General features: G+C 39.2%; 1 non-coding gene across 1 annotated transcript; it reads right to left on the minus strand.

Moving 5' to 3' along the window:
• Positions 1-10033: 10033 nt before the first annotated feature.
• LOC112700508 (small nucleolar RNA R71) lies at positions 10034-10137 on the minus strand. The gene has a single exon (XR_003153416.1). It is a non-coding gene; the product is annotated as a small nucleolar RNA R71 (small nucleolar RNA).
• Positions 10138-22613: the final 12476 nt, after the last annotated feature.

Here is a 22613-nt window from a genome sequence, read left to right on the forward strand (position 1 = left end):
CCCGGCCTCGAACAATCAAGCGGAATACGAAGCGCTACTAGCCGGTTTGAAGCTGGCTAGGGAGGTTGGAGCTCGGAAACTCAACATCTACAGCGACTCACAAGTCGTTACCTCACAAATAATAGGAAGCTACCAAGTTAAAGACCCGACCATGAAAAAATATTTGGATAGAACCAAAGAACAGCTCAGACAACTCGGAGAATACAGGATCTACCACATTCCCCGAGAGCAAAATGCCCGAGCTGGTGCACTTTCAAAATTAGCCAGCACCAAATCAGGGGGCAACAATAGAAGTCTCATCCAGGAGATACTACAGAACCCGTCAATATCGGAAGAAGAAGTCCTAGCCATAATAGGTCAGGATCAAGGATGGATAACCCCCATAATAAATTACCTCAAAACAGAAGCACTCCCTACAGATGAAAAGGAGGCAAAAAGACTAAAAAGGGAGGCACAGTACTACACTATCATAAACAACACACTATACAAAAGAGGGATATCAACACCTTTACTAAAATGCATACCGACTTCTAACACAAAGGAAGTCTTGGAGGAAGTGCATAGCGGCATTTGTGGTAATCATCTCGGAGCGCAAGCCCTCACCAAAAAGATACTCCGGGCGGGATTCTATTGGCCAACTTTACAAAAGGATGCTACAGAATTTATGAGGACATGCCCACCATGCCAGAAGCATGCCAACTTTCACATCGCCCCACCAGAAAAGCTCATCAGCGTGACCTCGCCCTGGCCATTTGCAAAATGGGGACTTGACCTTCTCGGACCCTTCCCACAGGGATCGGGACAAGTAAAATTCCTCATAGTAGTAGTAGACTATTTCACAAAATGGATCGAGGCAGAACCCCTAGCCAAAGCCACTGCTCAAAGAAGTCGAAAATTCCTATATAGGAACATTATTACGAGGTTCGGGATACCATACTCCATCACCACGGACAACGGTACCCAATTTACAGAGGCAGGCTTCAGAAAACTGGTGGCCGACTTGAACATAAAACACCAGTTCACCTCCGTTGAACATCCCCAAGCCAATGGACAAGCCGAAGCGGCCAACAAAGTCATATTGGCTGGAATAAAGCGGAGGCTACAAGAAGCAAAAGGAGCCTGGGCCGAGGAACTCCCACAAGTCCTATGGGCGTATCGAACAACCCCCCATTCTACTACAAACGAATCACCATTCTGATTGGCATACGGAGCGAAGGCAATGATTCCAATAGAAATCGAAGAAGGATCTCCCCGAGTAGTCCACTACAATGAACGAGCAAACTCTCAACTTCAGAGAGAAGAACTCGACTTGTTACCCGAAATCCAAGAAAGAGCTCAGATCAGGGAAGAAGCTCTAAAACGACGAATGGATTCCAGATATAATCTAAAGGTAGTGCCGAGAAGCTTCGCAGAGAATGATCTCATCCTAATCAGAAATGACATTGGAACAGCTCGACCCGGAGAAGGAAAGCTGGCAGCAAACTGGAAAGGACCCTACCGAGTCATTGAAGTACTGGGGAAGGGCTACTACAGACTGTCCGAGCATGATGGATGAGAGCTTCACCGATCATGGCACGCCTGCAACCTACGAAGGTACTACAGTTAGAAAAGGTAAAAGGTCTCACTAAATGGATGCACTCTTTTTCCTGAAAAGGTTTTTTAACGAGGCACCAGGTCGAGACCTAGACCAGAAAAATCCTACATGTATATATTCGCATTTTCCTTTAAATAAAATATATTTTAGATATTCTACAAGAGTCCAAGACGCATTAATCTGAAGTATTTATCATCCGATTATAAAGCAATAGGTCGGCAGAAAGTGAAAAACAAATTCACTACCTGACCACGATAAAGATAATCGTCCGATAAAGGTGAAAACGCAATTCACCCAAAGGACGATCTAAAGATGCCAACCGTTTTCTACAAATCGGCAAAGATGAACACAGAATAATGTAAGAAGTTATCGAAAGCAATCCAAAAAAGAACCTGACAAGGTCTTACGGATAGCTAAAATAATAACTTAAAGACTGGCCGACGTGCGGAAGTCGGACCAAGTCAACCCAAGTTATAAGTAAACCCTTGAAAGAGGTCTGGCCAACCATATTAAAGAGGATTACTTTAACTTAGAAGGGCCCGACATAATAAAAGTCTGCCCAAAACGAAAAGTTATACAAGTAGTCCCTGAAAGAGATCTGACAAAAGATCCAAGAAAGAGGACTACAAAAAATAACTTAAAGGAGACCGATATAGCCAAGTCGGACTCCTACCATTAAAAAGTTATCAAGTAGTCCCTGAAAGAGATCTGACAAAAGATCCAAGAAAGAGGACTACAAAAAATAACTTAAAGGATACCGATATAGCCAAGTCGGACTCCTACCATTAAAAAAGTTATCAAGTAGTCCCTGAAAGAGATCTGACAAAAGATCCAAGAAAGAGAACTACAAAAAATAACTTAAAGGAGACCGACATAACCAAGTCGGACTCCTACCATTAAAAATTTATCAAAGTAATCCCTGGAAGAGACCTGACAAAGGTCCAAAAAAGAGGATTACAGAAATAACTTAAAAGGAGACCGACATAACAAAGTCGGACTCCTGCTACTGAAAAGTTATACAAGTAATCCCTGAAAGAGACCTAACAGAGGTCCAAGAAAGAGGATTACAAAAATAACTCATAAAGGGACCAACGCGAAGAAGCTGGCTATAAAGCATTAAAATACAAAGCAATGGCGAAAAAACTAGGAAGCACGTCGGACCCACGCAACCACAGTCTCAAAGGATCCGAGCTACAAGCAATAAGTGCAAAGCAATCCAAAGAGGCCAAGAAACAAAATGCAAAAATCCGAAAAGAGATATTACGCCAAAGAGAGCATAAATGCGAAGCTTCAAAAAGCCACCATAATCAACCCCAGAAAGCGGCCTTTTGTTTTTCAAAATGAAGTTACCAGGCAAGCAACATAAAAATGTCAAACGAGAAATAGAAAAATAAAGAGTTCAAAAAGCCCACACATTGGGCCATCTACACAAAAAAGTTATAAAAAAGTTTCCACAAAACGCCCACAAGTCGGGCCAACTACAAATCAACAGAAGTTTTCTCGGCAGCATCGGGAGCTTTCTTGGTGGCATCAGAATCAGGAGAAGGAGGGCGAGCTTGAATAGGCACAGCGTCAACAGTTTCATCATCCCGGTTCAAGATTTGGCAATCCGGCAGGAGAAACCGAGGAGGTTGACACTTTGAGAGAAGGAACTGGAGGAGGATGATAAACCCCATTTTGACGGTTTATCTTGCATTGATTTTAAGAGATTTTAATACCTTTTACCCTCATTTATCCAATGAAATAGCATGGTTTTGTGATTGTCTCCTTATTTGTGCTTAGATGTGAAAACATGCTTTTCAACCCTTAATTTGATGGTTTTAATCCCCCTTTGATTCCACTAGATGCCTTGATATGTTTGTTAGTGATTTCAGATTGAAAAGGCTAGGAATGGATCAAAGGAGTGAAGAGGGAAAGCATGCAAAGTGGAGAAATCATGAAAATTCAAAGAAGTTGAACTCGCCCATGGACGCGTGCGCGCACCTGGCGCTTGCGCGCACCTGCGAATCACCCCATGGACGCGTATGCGTGCTTTGCGCGTACGCGTCGGTGCTGGTTTATGATTTTTTAATGAAAACGTGACCAACGAATTCTGAAGGGTTGTGGGGCCCAATTGCAACCAACTTTGGCGCCAAAGATGCTATTTAAAGCCAAGGATTGAAGAGAAAAGGGGATTCCAATCATTCACACTCATTAGGATTAGTTTAGAAGTAGTTTCTAGAGAGAGAAGCTCTCACTTCTCTCTAGAATTAGGATTAGGATTAGGATTAGTTCTTAGATCTAGGTTTTAATCTTTGCTTTCTTCTACTTCTACATTTCAATTCTTTGTTGTTAGATTCATCTTCTTCTACTCTTTTGTTGTAATTTCCTTTATGTTGTTCTTACATTTTGTTGTAGATCTAGTATGGTTCCTTCCATTTTCTTTCAATTCACTAAGAGGTAATTCATAATAATTGTGTCTTCTTTGCTTTTCCATTGTTAATCTCTTGCCTTTGTAGTTAGATCTCTCTTTAATTCTTGCATTTAATAATGTTTACTTCTATTGCACTTTATGTGTTTGTTGAAATGCCTCTTATAGCTATTAGATAGATTTTGTTCCTCTTGGCCTAGGTAGAGTAATTAGTGACACTTGAGGTATCTAATTCCTTTGTTGATTGATAATTGGAGAGATTGCTAATTGGTTTGGAGTGCACTAAAGCTAGTCTTTCCTTGGGAGTTGGCTAGGATTTGTGGCTCAAGTCAATTCATCCACTTGACTTTCCTTTATTTAGTAAGGGTTAACTAAGTGGGAGCAATGAACAATTCTCATCACAATTGAGGAGGATAACTAGGATAGGACTTCTAATTTTCATATCTTGCCAAGAGCCTTTTATAGTTGTTAGTTTATTTTCATTGCCATTTACTTTTCATGCTTCTTATCTAAAACCCCAAAATAACTCACAACCAATAACAAAACACTTCATTACAATTCCTAGAGAGAACGACCCGAGGTTTGAATACTTCAGTTTATAAATTTAGGGGTTTGTTTTAGTGACAAACAACTTTTTGTATGAAAGGATTATTGCTTGATTTAGAAACTATACTTCAACGAGATTTTATTTGAGAAATTCTAAGCCGTCAAAAAATCCAATCATCAAAATGGCGCCGTTGCCGGGGAATTGCAATGGTGTTATGTTATTGGTTATTGTATATATGTGAATAGTGTGAATATCTTGCTCTTTGCTTTAATTGCTAGTTGTAGAATTTTGTTTCTCTTGTTTTCTATTAGCTTTTGTTTTTACTTTCTCTTGCTACCATGAATTCTCACTTCGGCTATGAGTGTGATTACAACTATGTTGTAGGTGATGAGGACTATAATGAAGTTGTGTATCAAGGATGGGATAATCAAAGGTGGGAAGAGCCATATGCTTATGATCAATCCTCATGGAAACAACCCCACCAATGCACTATGAAGAAGAGCCATTTTTAGATGCATATCAATCCAATGGCTATGGTGAATCTTCTTGTGATTTTCAAGAACCACCACCATATGCCTATGAGTCATATCCTCAACATGAACCTCTACCACACTCACAAGTCTATTTTCAACAAACACCTTCATATGACCATGATCCTTACCCACCATACCAACCGCCTTTTGAACCATATGAGCCATACATGGAACCACAATTCCAAGATTACTACTCCCAAGAACCACCTCAACACATACCACCACCTTACCAAGAAGAACCATCTTCCTATAATGAACCCTTTCTCCAAAATGATGAACCCTCCCATTCACCCCAATCTCTAATGGATGAAACCCTCGGTGTTCTTCTTCAAGGACAAGAGGAGATGACAAGGGATGTGCAACAATTCATGACCGCATTGGATGAGGTGGTAAACCGGCTAGCATCCCAACTTTTGGACACTCGAGGAACTCCCATGGCTACATGTGGAGAATCTAAAGAGGAGCATAGCTTAAAGGAGAGATTGGAAACTTCGGTGGAAAAGGAGGAATGCTACTTTGTGTTAGAACAATTGGAGGAACCTATGACCATTGAAGAAAAGGAAGAAGTGATTGAAGACTTAGGAGATGCGGAACCTTCATGGAAACCTAGAGTTATAGAAAACCCCTCCAAGAAGATTGAAGTTGATGTTGAGGAGGAATGTGCACAACCTCCAAGGCATATCCCATATGAAGACTTGGAAGGAGTGAAGCAAGAATTGAGTTCCCTTGGTGATGAAGATCATGCATCCAATCTTCTTGGTGAAGAATCCTTTGAATTGAAGAACCTTCCCCCAATGAATTTGGAAGTGATGTGGAGGTAGATTTCTCTCAACCTCCCATTTATGACTTAAGTGATGGAGAAGAGTTAGATGAAGTTGATGAACAAAGGATTGAGAATGAAGAAGTTTATGAAGAGGTGGAGATTGACAAGGAAGTAAACAAGGGAGTAGAGCTTGCAAGCACATTGGAGATACCTCTCCCCAAGCCACCACCATCCATTCTCTCATTCAAGTGGGTAAATTCCTTATACTTAAGCTTTGTTATTCCCCTTGAATATGGTTTGCTTGAAACGGATGGTCAACTTAGAAAAATTAGTGGCTTTAAGAGTAAAAAGGAGATGGTTAGTGGTTGAAAGCATCATTCTAGGTTCATTATGGTCACATGTCCAAAGCTTGATAGCAAAGGTTGGTGTATTGATGAGCGGATAATTTATACGCTTTTTGGCATTGTTTTTAGACAGTTTTTAGTAAGTTCAAGCTACTTTTAGGGATGTTTTCGTTAGTTTTTATGTTAAATTCACATTTCTGGACTTTACTATGAGTTTGTGTGTTTTTCTGTGATTTCAGGTAAATTCTGGCTGAAATTGAGGGACTTGAGCAAAACTCTGAAAAAGGCTGACAAAAGGACTGCTGATGCTGTTGGAATCTGACCTCCCTGCACTCGAAATGGATTTTCTGGAGCTACAGAACTCCAAATGGCGCGCTCTCAACGGCGTTGGAAAGTAGACATCCAGAGCTTTCCAGCATTATATAATAGTCCATACTTTATTCGAATATTGACGACGTAACTTGGCGTTGAACGCCAAGTACATGCTGCTGTCTGGAGTTAAACGCCAGAAAAACGTCATGATCCGGAGTTGAACGCCCAAAACACGTCATAACTTGGAGTTCAACTCCAAGAAAAGCCTCAGCTCGTGGATAGATCAAGCTCAGCCCAAACATGCACCAAGTGGGCCTCGGAAGTGGATTTATGCATCAATTACTTACTCTTGTAAACCCTAGGAGCTAGTTTATTATAAATAGAACTTTTTACTAGTGTATTAGACATCTTGGGACGATTAGTTCTCAGATCATGGGGGCTGGCCATTCGGCCATGCCTGAACCTTTCACTTATGTATTTTCAACGGTGGAGTTTCTGCACACCATAGATTAAGGGTGTGGAGTTCTGCTGTACCTTAAGTTTCAATACAATTACTATTACTTTCTATTCAATTCTCTTTTATTCTTATTCCAAGATATACGTTACACTTAACTTTGATGAATGTGATGATCTGTGACACTCATCATCATTCTCACCTATGAACGCGCGTGACTGACAACCACTTCCGTTCTACTCTAGGCCGGGCGCATATCTCTTAGATTCCCCAACAGAATCTTCGTGGTATAAGCTAGATAGATGGCGGCATTCATGAGGATCCGGAAAGTCTAAACCTTGTCTAAGGTATTCCGAGTAGGATTCTGGGATTGAATGACTGTGACGAGCTTCAAACTCCTGAAGGCTGGGCGTGATGACAAACGCAAAAGAATCAAGGGATTCTATTCCAACCTGATTGAGGACCGACAGATGATTAGCCGTGCTGTGACAGAGCATAGGAACGTTTTCACTGAGAGGATGGGATGTAGCCATTGACAACGGTGATGCCCTACATACAGCTTGCCATGGAAAGGAGTAAGAAGGATTGGATGAATGCAATAAGAAAGTAAAGATCCAAGAGGAGTACAACATCTCCATATGCCTATCTGAAATTCCCACTATTGATTTACATAAGTATTTCTATCCCTTTTTATTTTATTTATCTTTATTTATCCAATCTAATCACATTTGACTTTATGAGTCCACTTAACTGGGATTTACAAGATGACCATAGCTTGCTTCATACCAACAATCTCCGTGGGATCGACCCTTACTCACGTAAGGTATTACTTGGACGACCCAGTGCACTTGCTGGTTAGTTGTGCGGAGTTGTGAATTGAATTTTAGACACCGTGATATTGAGCACCAAGTTTTTGGAGCCATTACCGGGGATTGTTTCGAGTTAGAAAAGAATGAATCACAATTTCGTGCACCAAGTTTTTGGCGCCGTTGCCGGGGATTGTTCGAGTATGGACAACTGACGGTTCATCTTGTTGCTCAGATTAGGTAATTTTCTTTTCAAGAACTTTTTCAAAAATTTTTCTTTTCTTTTTCGTTTTTCCAAAAATGTTTTTTTCGAAAAAATTAAATAAAAACACAAAAAAATTAGAAAATCATAAAAATCAAAAATATTTTGTGTTCTTGTTTGAGTCTTGAGTCAATTTTTAAGTTTGGTGTCAATTGCATGCTTTTAAAATTTTTCTTGCATTTTTTCGAAAACTCCATGCATTCATAGTGTTCTTCATGATCTTCAAGTTGTTCTTGACAAGTCTTCTTGTTTGATCTTGATGATTTCTTGTTTTGTGTTGTTTGTTGTTTTTCATGTGCATTTTTGCATTCATATTATCCATGCATTAAAGATTTCTAAGTTTGGTGTCTTGCATGTTTTCTTTGCATCAAAAATTTTTCAAAATTATGTTCTTGATGTTCATCATGATATTCAAAGTGTTCTTGGTGTTCATCTTGACATTCATAGCATTCTTGCATGCATTCATTGTTTTGATCTAAAAATTTCATGCATTGAATATTTTTGTTGTTTTTCTCTTTCATAATTCAAAATTCAAAAAATCCAAAAAATATCTTTTCCTTATTTTCCTCCAAATTTTCGAAATTTTGGGTTGACTTGGTCAAAAATTTTTAAAATTAGTTGTTTCTTACAAGTCAAGTCAAAAATTTCAATTTTAAAAATCTTATCTTTTCAAAATCTTTTTTCAAAAATCATATCTTTTTCATTTTTTTATATATTTCGAAAATTTCAAAAATCTTTTTCAAAATATTTTCAAAATCTTTTTCTTATCTTTATATCAAATTTTCGAAAATTAGCTAACAATTAATGTGATTGGTTCAAAAAATTTGAAGTTTGTTACTTTCTTGTTAAGAAAGGTTCAATCTTTAAATTCTAGAATCTTATCTTTTAGTTTCTTGTTAGTCAAGTAATTAATTTTAATTTTAAAATCAAATCCTTTTCAAAATATCTTTTATCTTTTATTTCATCTTTTATCTTATCTTTTTCAAAAATTTTATCTTTTTCAAAATTTGATTTCAAAATATCTTATCTAACTTCTTATCTTCTTATCTTTTTCAAATTTGATTTCAAATCTTTTTCAATCAACTAACTAACTTTTTGTTTATTTCTTATCTTTTTCAAAACCAACTAACTACCTATCTCTCTCTAATTTTCAAAAATTCTCCCTCTCTTTTTCAAAAAAATTCTTTTTGTTTTAAATTTTAATTTTAATTATATTTTGTCTTTGATTTTCGAAAATTACTAACTTCTTTTTCAAAAATTATTTTCGAAATTTCTCTTCTCTTCTCTTATTCTATTTTATCAAATAATTACTAACACTCCTCTTCACCTCTCTTCATCTAAGAATCCAAACTTCTTATATCCCTTGTATTTGGATTCTTCACCCCTTTCTTCTTCTACTAACATAAAGGAATCTCTATACTGTGACATAGAGGATTCCTCTTTCTTTTCTTGTTTTCTTCTCTTTCATATGAGCAGGAACAGGGAAAAAGGCACTCTTGTTGAAATTGATCCAGAACCTGAAAGGACTCTGAAGAGAAAATTAAGAGAAGCTAAATTACAACAATCCAGAAATAACCTTTCAGAAATTTTCGAACAGGAGAAGAAGATGGCAGCCGAAAATAATAATAATAATAATGCAAGGAGAATGCTTGGTGACTTCACAAAGCCAACGTCCAAGTTTGATGGAAGAAGCATCTCCATTCCTGCCATTGGAGCCAATAACTTTGAGCTTAAGCCTCAACTAGTTGCATTAATGCAACAAAACTGCAAGTTTTATGGACTTCCATCTGAAGATCCTTACCAGTTTTTAACTGAGTTCTTGCAGATCTGTGAGACTGTAAAGACGAATGGAGTTGATCCTGAAGTCTACTGACTCATGCTTTTCCCTTTTGCTGTAAGAGACAAAGCTAGAATATGGTTGGATTCACAACCTAAGGATAGCCTGGACTCCTGGGATAAGCTGGTCACTGCCTTCTTGGATAAATTCTTTCCTCCTCAAAAGCTGAGCAAGTTGAGAGTGGATGTTCAAACCTTCAAACAAAAAGATGGTGAATCCCTCTATGAAGCTTGGGAAGGATACAAGCAGTTGACCGAAAGATGTCCATCTGACATGTTTTCAGAATGGACCCTATTAGATATATTCTATTATGGTCTCTCTGAATTTTCAAAAATGTCACTGGACCATTCTGCAGGTGGATCTATTCACCTAAAGAAAATGCCTGAAGAGGCTCAAGAACTCATTGACATGGTTGCAAACAACCAGTTCATGTACACCTCTGAGAGGAATTCCGTGAATAATGGGATACCTCAGAAGAAAGGAGTTCTTGAAATTGATGCTCTGAATGCCATATTGGCTCAGAACAGAGTATTGACTCAACAGGTCAACATGATCTCTCAAAATCTGAATGGATTGCAACATGCATCCAACAGTACTAGAGAGGCAGCTTCTGAAGAAGCTTATGATCCTGAGAACCCTGTCATGGCAGAGGTTAATTACATGGGTGAACCATATGGAAACACCTATAACCCATCATGGAGAAATCATCCAAATTTCTCCTGGAAGGATCAACAAAAGCCTCAACAAGGCTTTAACAATGGTGGACGCAACAAGCTGAGCAATAGCAAGCCATATCCATCATCTTCTCAGCAACAGACAGAGAATTCTGAACAAAACACTTCTAATTTAGCCAATATAGTCTCTGATCTGTCAAAGGCCACTTTCAGTTTCATGAATGAAACAAGATCCTCCATCAGAAATCTGGAGGCACAAGTGGGCCAGCTGAGTAAGAAAGTTATTGAAACTCCTCCCAGTATTCTCCCAAGCAATACAGAAGAGAATCCAAAAGGAGAGTGCAAGGCCATTGATGTGATCAAAGTGGCCGAATGCACAAGGGAGGAGGAGGACGAAAATCCTAGTGAGGAAGACCTCCTGGGACGTCCCTCAAGCAAGAAGGAGTTTCCCATTAAGGATCCAAGGGAATCTGAGGCCCATACAAAGACCATAGAGATTCCATTAAATCTCCTTCTGCCATTCATGAGCTCTGAAGACTATTCTTCCTCTGAAGAGGATGAAGATGTGACTGGAGAGCAATTTGCTCAATATCTAGGAGCTATCATGAAGCTGAATGCCAAGTTGTTTGGTAATGAGACTTGGGAAAGTGAACCTCCCTTGCTCATTAATGAACTAGATACTTGGATTCAGAAAACTCTACCTCAAAAGAAACAAGACCCTGGCAAGTTCTTAATACCTTGTACCATTGGCACCATGAGCTTTGAAAAAGCTCTATGTGATCTAGGGTCAGGGATAAATCTTATGCCTCTCTCTGTAATGGAGAAGCTAGGGATCATTGAGGTACAACCTGCCTTGTTCTCATTACAATTGGCAGATAAATCAATGAGACAAGCTTATGGAATAGTAGAGGACGTGTTAGTAAAGGTTGAAGGCCTTTACATCCCTACTGATTTCATAATCCTAGACACTAGGAAGGAAGATGATGAATGCATCATCCTAGGAAGACCTTTCCTAGCCACAGCAGGAGCTGTGATAGATGTCAACAGAGGTGAATTAGTCCTTCAATTGAATGGAGACTACCTTGTGTTTAAGGCACATGGCCATCCCTCTGTGACAAAAGAGAGTAAGCATGAAGAGCTTCTCTCAGTTCAGAATCAAGAAGAACCCACACAGTCAAACTCTAAGTTTGGTGTTGTGAGGCCACAACCAAACTCTAAGTTTGGTGTTAAGACCCCATATCCAAACTCTAAGTTTGGTGTTGGGACTACACTAACATTGACCTGATCACCTTGTGGCTCCATGAGAGCCACTGTCAAGCTATTGACATTAAAGAAGCGCTTGTTGGGAGGCAACCCAATTTTAATTATCTAATTTTTATTTTATTGTTATTTTGTGTTTTATTAGGTACATGATCATGAGGAGTCACGAAAAAATCAAAAAAATTAAAAACAGAGTCAAAAACAGAAGAAAAAAATTTTTCACCCTGGAGGACGCACGGGCTGGCGTTCAACGCCAGTAAGGTGCATCTGGCCGGCGTTCAACGCCAGAACAGAGCACCATTCTGGCGCTGAACGCCAGAAACAAGCAACATCCTGGCGCTGAACGCCAGGAATGAGCCCAGAGAGGAAAAACTGGCGCTGAACGCCAGTAACAAGCATGAAACTGGCGTTCAACGCCAGAAACATGCTTTACATGGGCGTTGAACGCCCAGAACGTGCACCAATGGGCGTTTAAACGCCAGAATGGTGTGCCAAGGCAATTTACATGCCTATTTGGTGCAGGGATGGAATTCCTTGACACCTCAGGACCTGTGGACCTCACAGGATCATCTCAGGATCTGTGGACCTCACAGGATCCCCACCTATCTCGCCCTCTCTCTTTCCATTCATGGTCATTCCTTCTATTTTTCATTCACCACCTACATCTATCCACTCTTCCCCATACAACCCCACCTACCTTTACAATTCAACTTCTCTTTCCCACCCAATCCCACCCATATAGCCGAATCCATCTCCCCTCACTCACCTCCATTTTCTTCTTCTTCTTCCTCTCTTCTTTCTTCTCTTGCTCGAGGGCGAGCAATATTTTAAGTTTGGTGTGGTAAAAGCATAGCTTTTTTGCTTTTCCATTACCATTAATGGCACCTAAGGCCAGAGAAACCTCAAAGGGAAGACAAAAAGCTTCCACCTCTGAGTCTTGGGAGATGGAAAGACTATAAGCCGTCATAGCTCAGTGGTAGAACATGTGGCTGCAAATCAAGAGATCCCTGAGATACCTCAGGGAATAAGTTATCCTCCACACAAATATTGGAAGCAACTAAGGGTAGAAACACCAAAATTACTAGGAATCATTCAACAGAAGCAAGGAAGAGACATAGAGGAGCTCAAAAAGCACCATTGGACCTTCAAGAAGGCGCCACCCTCACTCAGGTGGATTCATTCCTTGTTCTTTATTTCTTTCTGTTTTCGGTTTTTAGTATTGTGTTTATCTATGTTTTGTGTCTCTACTTCATGATCATTAGTATGTAACCATGCCTTAAAGCTATGAATAAAATCCATTAATCCTTCACCTCTCTTAAATGAAAAATGTTTTAATTTAAAAGAACAAGAAGTACATGAATTTCGAATTTATCCTTGAATTTAATTTAATTATATTGATGTGGTGGCAATACTTTTTGTTTTCTGAATGAATGCTTGAACAGTGCAAATTTTTGATCTTGTTGTTTATGAGTGTTAAAATTGTTGGCTCTTGAAATAATGATGAACAAAGAGAAATGTTATTGATGATCTGAAAAATCATGAAATTGATTCTTGAAGCAAGAAAAAGCAGTGAAAAAGGAAGCTTGCGAGAAAAAAAAAGTGGCGAAAAAAAATAGAAAGAAAAAGAAGGAGCAGTAGAAAAAGCCAATAGCCCTTAAAACCAAAAGGCAAGGGTAAAAAGGATCCAAGGCTTTGAGCATCAATGGATAGGAGGGCCCAAGGAAATAAAATCCAGGCCTAAGCGGCTAAAACAAGCTGTCCCTAACCATGTGCTTGTGTCATGAAGGTCCAAGTGAAAAGCTTGAGACTGAGTGGTTAAAGTCGTGATCCAAAGCAAAAGAGTGTGCTTAAGAGCTCTGGACACCACTAACTGGGGACTCTAGCAAAGCTGAGTCACAATCTGAAAAGGTTCACCCAGTTATGTGTCTGTGGCATTTGTGTATCCGGTGGTAATACTGGAAAACAAAATGCTTAGGGCTACGGCTAAGACTCATAAGTAGCTGTGTTCAAGAATCAACATGCTTAACTAGGAAAGTCAATAACACTATCCGAAATTCTGAGTTCCCAGAGACGCCAATCACTCTGAACTTCAAAGGAAAAAGTGAGATGCCAAAACTATTCAGAAGCAAAAAGCTACAAGTCCCGCTCATCTAATTATAATTAATATTCATTGATATTCTGAAATTTATAGTATATTCTCTTCTTTTATCCTATTTGATTTTCAGTTGCTTGGGGACAAGCAACAATTTAAGTTTGGTGTTGTGATGAGCGGATAATTTATACGCTTTTTGGCATTGTTTTTAGACAGTTTTTAGTAAGTTCAAGCTACTTTTAGGGATGTTTTCATTAGTTTTTATGTTAAATTCACATTTCTGGACTTTACTATGAGTTTGTGTGTTTTTCTGTGATTTCAGGTAAATTCTGGCTGAAATTGAGGGACTTGAGCAAAACTCTGAAAAAGGCTGACAAAAGGACTGCTGATGCTGTTGGAATCTGACCTCCCTGCACTCAAAATAGATTTTCTGGAGCTACAGAACTACAAATGGCACGCTCTCAATGGCGTTGGAAAGTAGACATCCAGAGCTTTCCAGCAATATATAATAGTTCATACTTTATTCGAAGATTGACGACGTAACTTGGCGTTGAACGCCAAGTACATGCTGCTGTCTGGAGTTAAACGCCAGAAAAACGTCATGATCCGGAGTTGAACGCCCAAAACACGTCATAACTTGGAGTTCAACTCCAAGAAAAGCCTCAGCTCGTGGATAGATCAAGCTCAGCCCAAACATGCACCAAGTGGGCCCCGGAAGTGGATTTATGCATCAATTACTTACTCTTGTAAACCCTAGGAGCTAGTTTATTATAAATAGAACTTTTTACTAGTGTATTAGACATCTTGGGACGATTAGTTCTCAGATCATGGGGGCTGGCCATTCGGCCATGCCTGAACCTTTCACTTATGTATTTTCAACGGTGGAGTTTCTGCACACCATAGATTAAGGGTGTGGAGTTCTGCTGTACCTCAAGTTTCAATACAATTACTATTACTTTCTATTCAATTCTCTTTTATTCTTATTCCAAGATATACGTTACACTTAACTTTGATGAATGTGATGATCTGTGACACTCATCATCATTCTCACCTATGAACGCGCGTGACTGACAACCACTTCCGTTCTACTCTAGGCCGGGCGCATATCTCTTAGATTCCCCAACAGAATCTTCGTGGTATAAGCTAGATAGATGGCGGCATTCATGAGGATCCGGAAAGTCTAAACCTTGTCTATGGTATTCCGAGTAGGATTCTGGGATTGAATGACTGTGACGAGTTTCAAACTCCTGAAGGCTGGGCGTGATGACAAACGCAAAAGAATCAAGGGATTCTATTCCAACCTGATTGAGGACCGACAGATGATTAGCCGTGCTGTGACAGAGCATAGGAACGTTTTCACTGAGAGGATGGGATGTAGCCATTGACAACGGTGATGCCCTACATACAACTTGCCATGGAAAGGAGTAAGAAGGATTGGATGAATGCAATAAGAAAGTAAAGATCCAAGAGGAGTACAGCATCTCCATATGCCTATCTGAAATTCCCACTATTGATTTACATAAGTATTTCTATCCCTTTTTATTTTATTTATCTTTATTTATCCAATCTAATCACATTTGACTTTATGAGTCCACTTAACTGGGATTTACAAGATGACCATAGCTTGCTTCATACCAACAATCTCCGTGGGATCGACCCTTACTCACGTAAGGTATTACTTGGACGACCCAGTGCACTTGCTGGTTAGTTGTGCGGAGTTGTGAATTGAATTTTAGACACCGTGATATTGAGCACCAAGTTTTTGGAGCCATTACCGGGGATTGTTTCGAGTTAGAAAAGAATGAATCACAATTTTGTGCACCATGTATAACTAGAGTACATGGGTCTAGAAGGATGTTTGGTCACTTTGTTGAGAATTCACCTTGCTCACCACCCACATGGATTGATGATAATCAACTTGGAGATGGGTGTGAAGACAAAATATGGGATCCGGGAACACATGAGGATCAACATTGGGAGCCCATGGTTTGTGAAGAACTCCATCAAAGCTTGGAGATATTAATCTTGAATGATGGAGCTTATTGGAAGTCCAAGCATTGGTGGAAGTTCCAAGATGAGTACAAGCACAAGCCACCTTGAGGGGAGCTCCCCATAAGTCCAACTTAAGGACAATAAACAAAAGTGCTAGGTGGGAGACACCCCACCATGGTAAATTCTTTTCATTTTCACTTTTTGTACATATTAGTGATTAGTCTAAATTCATGTTTTTGGTTGATTTGTTGAGTATATTTGGTAGTTTAGTATGTTAAATAAGGTTTTATGGTGTTTTGGTAGCTGTTTGGAGGTTTGGAATGCTTGGATTGGTGCAACAACATAGAAAAATTTTTGAAAACAGAGCACCATCCACGCGTACGTGCATTCTGCACGTACGCGTGCATCTAGCATTTTCGACCATCCACGCGCACGCGCACTGTATGCGTACGCGTGGATGCAAAATTTCACCTCCAGCCAAAAAACCCGAGAGTTAGGCCTGCACTGTGCAAACATTGGGCCTAAGGCACAAGTCTATGCACGCGTGCGCGCACCTGACGCGTACGCGCACATGATCTTAAATTTGCAATGCACACGCACGCACACTATGCGCACGCGCGTCGATTGCACAATCTGCACATCCCCACTCGCACGCACGCGCACACGACGCGTGCGCGCCACTCTCGAAATAAACCATCCGCGCGCGCGCGTCATGCGTGCGTGCGCGTGGATGCCCTTTCTTCCATCCATTTCTTTTCTTCTCCTCTTTCCATTTCTTTTCCTTCTCCTTTCTTCTTCCCTCCTCCAATTCCTCATCCAACACTTCCAAACACCATTGATAACCATTTATTGTAGTTAGTTATTAGTTAGTTAGTTAATTAGTTAGTTAGTTAGTTGCTTAGTTAGTTTTAGTTAGTTTTCATTCTATTTTCTCTTTTTTATTGTAAGTGTTGGATTGTTATCCTTGTTTATCATTAATTGCTGCTGAGTATTAAAAAGGAATATTTTCTTAACATCATTATGTTTACAATCTTTGTTGGATTCTATGATTGAGGTTATATTTTTCTACTTGGTTTTTAATTTTTCATGCTTACCTTTTGAAAATACCAAGGATGAGAATTGCCTTCAAGCTTGTAACTCTTTTGAATGCATGATTTGGCCACCATGTAATTTGAATCTTTTTCCTCGATTAGGCAACCTCTTGATGATGGATGGTGTTGTGCATTTACCTTAATGCATGGTATTTCATGATCATATGCATCCATATGTGTTTGACTTGAATGCTTCCATGCTTCTTTAATGCTTGTTTTACCTTACAAGTTTACTTAAAGCATCTCAAGCATACTAAAATGAGTAAAGTGCATGCTTCTTTGGTGACATCGCTTTTTATGCTAATGTGTGTTCTAAACCGCGCAATTTAGAATTCACACACCTAATATTTCTTAATGTCACACTAATTCACTCACTCAATTCTAGTGATTTACCTCATTCCAAAAATCATGCTTCCTTGCTTTTGTATTACCCTACCTTATGGTGTTATATTTTTGTTTTTCATGATGAATGCACCGTGAGCAATAACAGAAGCAAGACTAAGAACACGTAGCAATCCGGAGAGTCGCCGTACCCCCTTGCTCATCTTTGAGTGCACTGAGGATGGTGCAAACTTTTAAGTGTGGGGAGGTCGTCCGACCGATCGGCGATTTTGGGTGACAAATTTCTAATCCCAACACTTTTTCATTTCATTCTAGGATTTTAGGATTTTTGTTGCATTTTCTTATTTTTTGCATATATATACACAATAAGCTTAGTCAAAATAATGAAAATTTTCAAGGATTTCTATCTATAGGGCACCAATTGATTTGAGTGAAAACTTTTCATAGAACTTGCTTGAAATATATATATATTGTGGATCATGTTTTTGAGCTAAGACCACAAGCAAGTGAGATTTGAGCCTAATGGTGTGGTTACATCTTATAACCACTTATTTTCCTTCTTGTGTGCATTATTCTCTTTCTATGAATGTAATCTTTGATTTGTTTGATTCTTTATGTCCAGTATTTTGTGTATTCATGCATTTATATGATTGAGGCCATCATTTCATTAGCTCACTTATCCAAATGGCCTTACCTTTTATCTTCCTTTGTTAGCCAAATTTGAGCCTACGATTAACCCACTTCGTTCTTATTTTAGCACATTACAAGCCTTAAAGCGGAAAACAATAAATGTCCTTATTTGGATCTTTGATTAGCTTATGCTAGAGTGTGTGAGTATCATTCAAGTGTGGAAACCTTGGGACATTGGGTGAATAAAAGGGTAATTTTGTATTGTTATTGAAAATATTGGAAATTGGGTACATACTCATGTATTGATCAAATGTAAAACCTTATGCATTGAGATTCTTGTATATAGGAAAAAAATGAGAAAAACAAAAGAAAAAAATAAAAGAAAAATAATATGGAAAAGAAAAAGAAAAAATAGAAAAAGAAAGAAAAAAAAGAAGAATAATAATAAAAAGGGGACAAAATGCCCCAAAGTGAAGCTCAATAAGATCAATGCATAAGTGTTGTGAAATGAAAAAGAAATGCATGAGTATGTGGAAAAGTGAGGAATGGGTAGTTAGGTTAGCACTTAATTGTATAGGATGTCATAGGCTAGGTGGAAGTTTAAGCTTATCAAAGATTTAAATTTCAAGCTCACTTGACCAAATATGCATCCTACCTTGACCCTAGCCCCATTACAACCAAAGAAAAGACCTCATGATATATGTATGCATGCATGAAATATTTGTTGATTGTTAAGAAGAAAAACAAATCTTAGAAAGCATGATTAGGAGAGAATTGAGAGAATCAACCCTAAACACTTGAGCGAATAGAGTGCAAACACATCCGGTGAGGGTTCGATTGCTAAATTACATGTTTCCACCCATAAGTGGCAATTTTCATGCAAGTTTGTAAAAATATTTAATAACTCAATTCAATTGTGGATTAGACTTGCTAGTCCTTAACTCTTGTGCATATATGCTTCTTGAGAATTGATTTATTTTGACCAAGCAAATTGCATTCATTTAGATAGTTGTATATAAGTAGATTGCATTTAGTTAGTTTCCATTGAATAAATGCCATACCCTTACTTCATTCTTGGTTTTAGCATGAGGACATGCTTGGTTTAAGTGTGGGGAGGTTGATAAACCCCATTTTGACAGTTTATCTTGCATTGATTTTAAGAGATTTTAATACCTTTTACCCTCATTTATCCAATGAAATAGCATGGTTTTGTGATTGTCTCCTTATTTGTGCTTAGATGTGAAAACATACTTTTCAACCCTTAATTTGATGGTTTTAATGCCCCTTTGATTTCACTAGATGCCTTGATATGTTTGTTAGTGATTTCAGATTGAAAAGGCTAGGAATGGATCAAAGGAGTGAAGAGGGAAAGCATGCAAAGTGGAGAAATCATGAAAAGTCAAAGAAGTTGAACTCGCCCATGGACGCGTGCGCGCACCTGGCGCTTGCGCGCACCTGCGAATCACGCCATGGACGCGTACGCGTGCTTTGCGCGTACGCGTCGGTGCTGGTTTATGATTTTTTAATAAAAACGTGACCAACAAATTCTGAAGGGTTGTGGGGCCCAATTGCAACCAACTTTGGCGCCAAAGATGCTATTTAAAGCTAAGGATTGAAGAGAAAAGGGGATTCCAATCATTCACACTCATTAGGATTAGTTTAGAAGTAGTTTCTAGAGAGAGAAGCTCTCACTTCTCTCTAGAATTAGGATTAGGATTAGGATTAGTTCTTAGATCTAGGTTTTAATCTTTGCTTTCTTCTACTTCTACATTTCAATTCTTTGTTGTTAGATTCATCTTCTTCTACTCTTTTGTTGTAATTTCCTTTATGTTGTTCTTACATTTTGTTGTAGATCTAGTATTGTTCCTTCCATTTTCTTTCAATTCAATAAGAGGTAATTCATAATAATTGTGTCTTCTTTGCTTTTCCATTGTTAATCTCTTGCCTTTGTAGTTAGATCTCTCTTTAATTCTTGCATTTAATAATGTTTACTTCTATTGCACTTTATGTGTTTGTTGAAATGCCTGTTATAGCTATTAGATAGATTTTGTTCCTCTTGGCCTAGGTAGAGTAATTAATGACACTTGAGTTATCTAATTCCTTGGTTGATTGATAATTGGAGAGATTGCTAATTGGTTTGGAGTGCACTAAAGCTAGTCTTTCCTTGGGAGTTGGCTAGGATTTGTGGCTCAAGTCAATTCATCCACTTGACTTTCCTTTATTTAGTAAGGGTTAACTAAGTGGGAGCAATAAACAATTCTCATCACAATTGAGGAGGATAACTAGGATAGGACTTCTAATTTTCATATCTTGCCAAGAGCCTTTTATAGTTGTTAGTTTATTTTCATTGCCATTTACTTTTCATGCTTCTTATCTAAAACCCCAAAATAACTCACAACCAATAACAAAACACTTCATTACAATTCCTAAGGAGAACGACCCGAGGTTTGAATACTTCGGTTTATAAATTTAGGGGGTTTGTTTTAGTGACAAACAACTTTTTGTATGAAAGGATTATTGCTTGGTTTAGAAACTATACTTCGACGAGATTTTATTTGAGAAATTCTAAGCCGTCAAAAAATCCAATCATTAGAGGGTCAGCATCATCATCATCTTGGTCGTCAGGGACAATCTTGCCACCCCTCACTATATTATCCAAGCTGACAAGAGACAGGTCGGCATCAAGGGCAACAACGCGAAACTGCTCCATCAGATTCTCGGAGGCAACAGTTACGCTACCCACAAGATGGCCCTGAAGCTCACCATAATCAGCCCGAGCAGTCTCCAACTCACTCCGAAGGCGTATGATTTCCCTATAAGCTGAGACATAGCTGTCCTTATGCTTCATGGCCATGTCTTCAGCCAGCCTCAAAGAAGCAGCAAGGGCGAACTAGCCTTTTCACCCTCCAGCTCCTTCTCCACCTTTGCCAACTTCACCTCCAACTCCTCCTTCAGGCCCTTGATCTGATCAAACTCCGACCTGGCCTCCTCCATAAAAGACTTGGTGGCATGAATCGGAATCCCCTGAACTGTCCGGAAAATAGCCGCACTCATATGAGCCATCTTCACACTATTCTTGGCCATAAAATACAGGTGCTGAAGGAGAGACACATCGTCCATGGGAAGTCCACCATAGGGAGCAATTTTCTGATCAATAAATTCAACGGCATCAAAGTCGGGGGCATCCAGATTGAAGGGTTTAATGGTTTTTTGCTTTTTACTAGGAGGGGGACCAGAAGCTGCAGTAGATGATTGGGGAGGATCAACTAGGCGGACCCGAGGAACAGGAATTGCTTCCCTTGGTCCAGGGGAACTCGGTACAGGAGGCTTCAAAGAAATCTGAGAAGATCCCTCTCTGGCCACCTTGGCCGAGATGTTCAGAGCAGCAGTGGCCTTCTTCGCCTTCTTAAAGGCCTTCAAAGAATCAGTATTTTTCGACATCTCTGCAAACATAGCAACAGCCAAGAGTTACAAATGTAATGTAGAGAAAGGAAAAACAAGTATAAAAGCAAAGCCAAACAAAATACCCAGAACAGTTCGAACCAAGGAAGGATCATTCAAGAATCTCTTCGTATCAAGATGAGGTGGTTTCCCCCAAAGATCCTCGAGGAAAACCACAAAAGCGCGTTCAACGTCATCTAGCATCTCCCAAGTGTAGCAAGATACTCGAACATCTTTTTGCCACTCTAGGGGGAAGGAGGGTGATGAGCGGATAATTTGTACGCTTTTTGGCATTGTTTTTAGTATGTTTTTAGTATGATCTAGTTAGTTTTTAGTATATTTTTATTAGTTTTTAGTTAAAAATCACTTTTCTGGACTTTACTATGAGTTTGTGTGTTTTTCTATGATTTCAGGTATTTTCTGGCTGAAATTGAGGGACCTGAGCAAAAATCTGATTCAGAGACTAAAAAGGACTGCAGATGCTGTTGGATTCTGACCTCCCTGCACTCGAAGTGGATTTTCTGGAGTTACAGAAGTTCAATTGGCGCGCTCCCAACGGCGTTGGAAAGTAGACATCCTGGGCTTTCCAGCAATATATGATAGTTCATACTTTGCCCAAGATTTGATGGCCCAAACCGGCGTTCAAAGTCACCCTCAGAATTCCCAGCGTTAAACGCCGGAACTGGCACAAGAATGGGAGTTAAACGCCCAAACTGGCATAAAAGCTGGTGTTTAACTCCAAGAGGAGTCTCTACACGAAAATGCTTCATTGCTCAGCCCAAGCACAGACCAAGTGGGCCCGGAAGTGGATTTTTATGTCATTTACTCATCTCTGTACACCCTAGGTTACTAGTTTTCTATATATAGGACCTTTTACTATTGTATTTTAATCTTTGGATCATTTTAGATCTTTTGATCATCTTTGGACATCTAGTTCTTAGATCATTGGGAGGCTGGCCATTCGGCCATGCCTAGACCTTGTTCTTATGTATTTTCAACGGTAGAGTTTCTACACACCATAGATTAAGGTGTGGAGCTCTGCTGTACCTCGAGTATTAATGCAATTACTATTGTTCTTCTATTCAATTCCGCTTGTTCTTGTTCTAAGATGTCACTTGTTCTTCAACTTGATGAATGTGATGATCCGTGACACTCATCATCATTCTCACCTATGAACGTGTGACTGACAACCACCTCCGTTCTACCTTCGATTGGGTGAATATCTCTTG

This window comes from Arachis hypogaea, chromosome 6 (assembly GCF_003086295.3).
Source record: "Arachis hypogaea cultivar Tifrunner chromosome 6, arahy.Tifrunner.gnm2.J5K5, whole genome shotgun sequence".
In the NCBI taxonomy this organism is placed as follows: domain Eukaryota; kingdom Viridiplantae; phylum Streptophyta; class Magnoliopsida; order Fabales; family Fabaceae; genus Arachis; species Arachis hypogaea.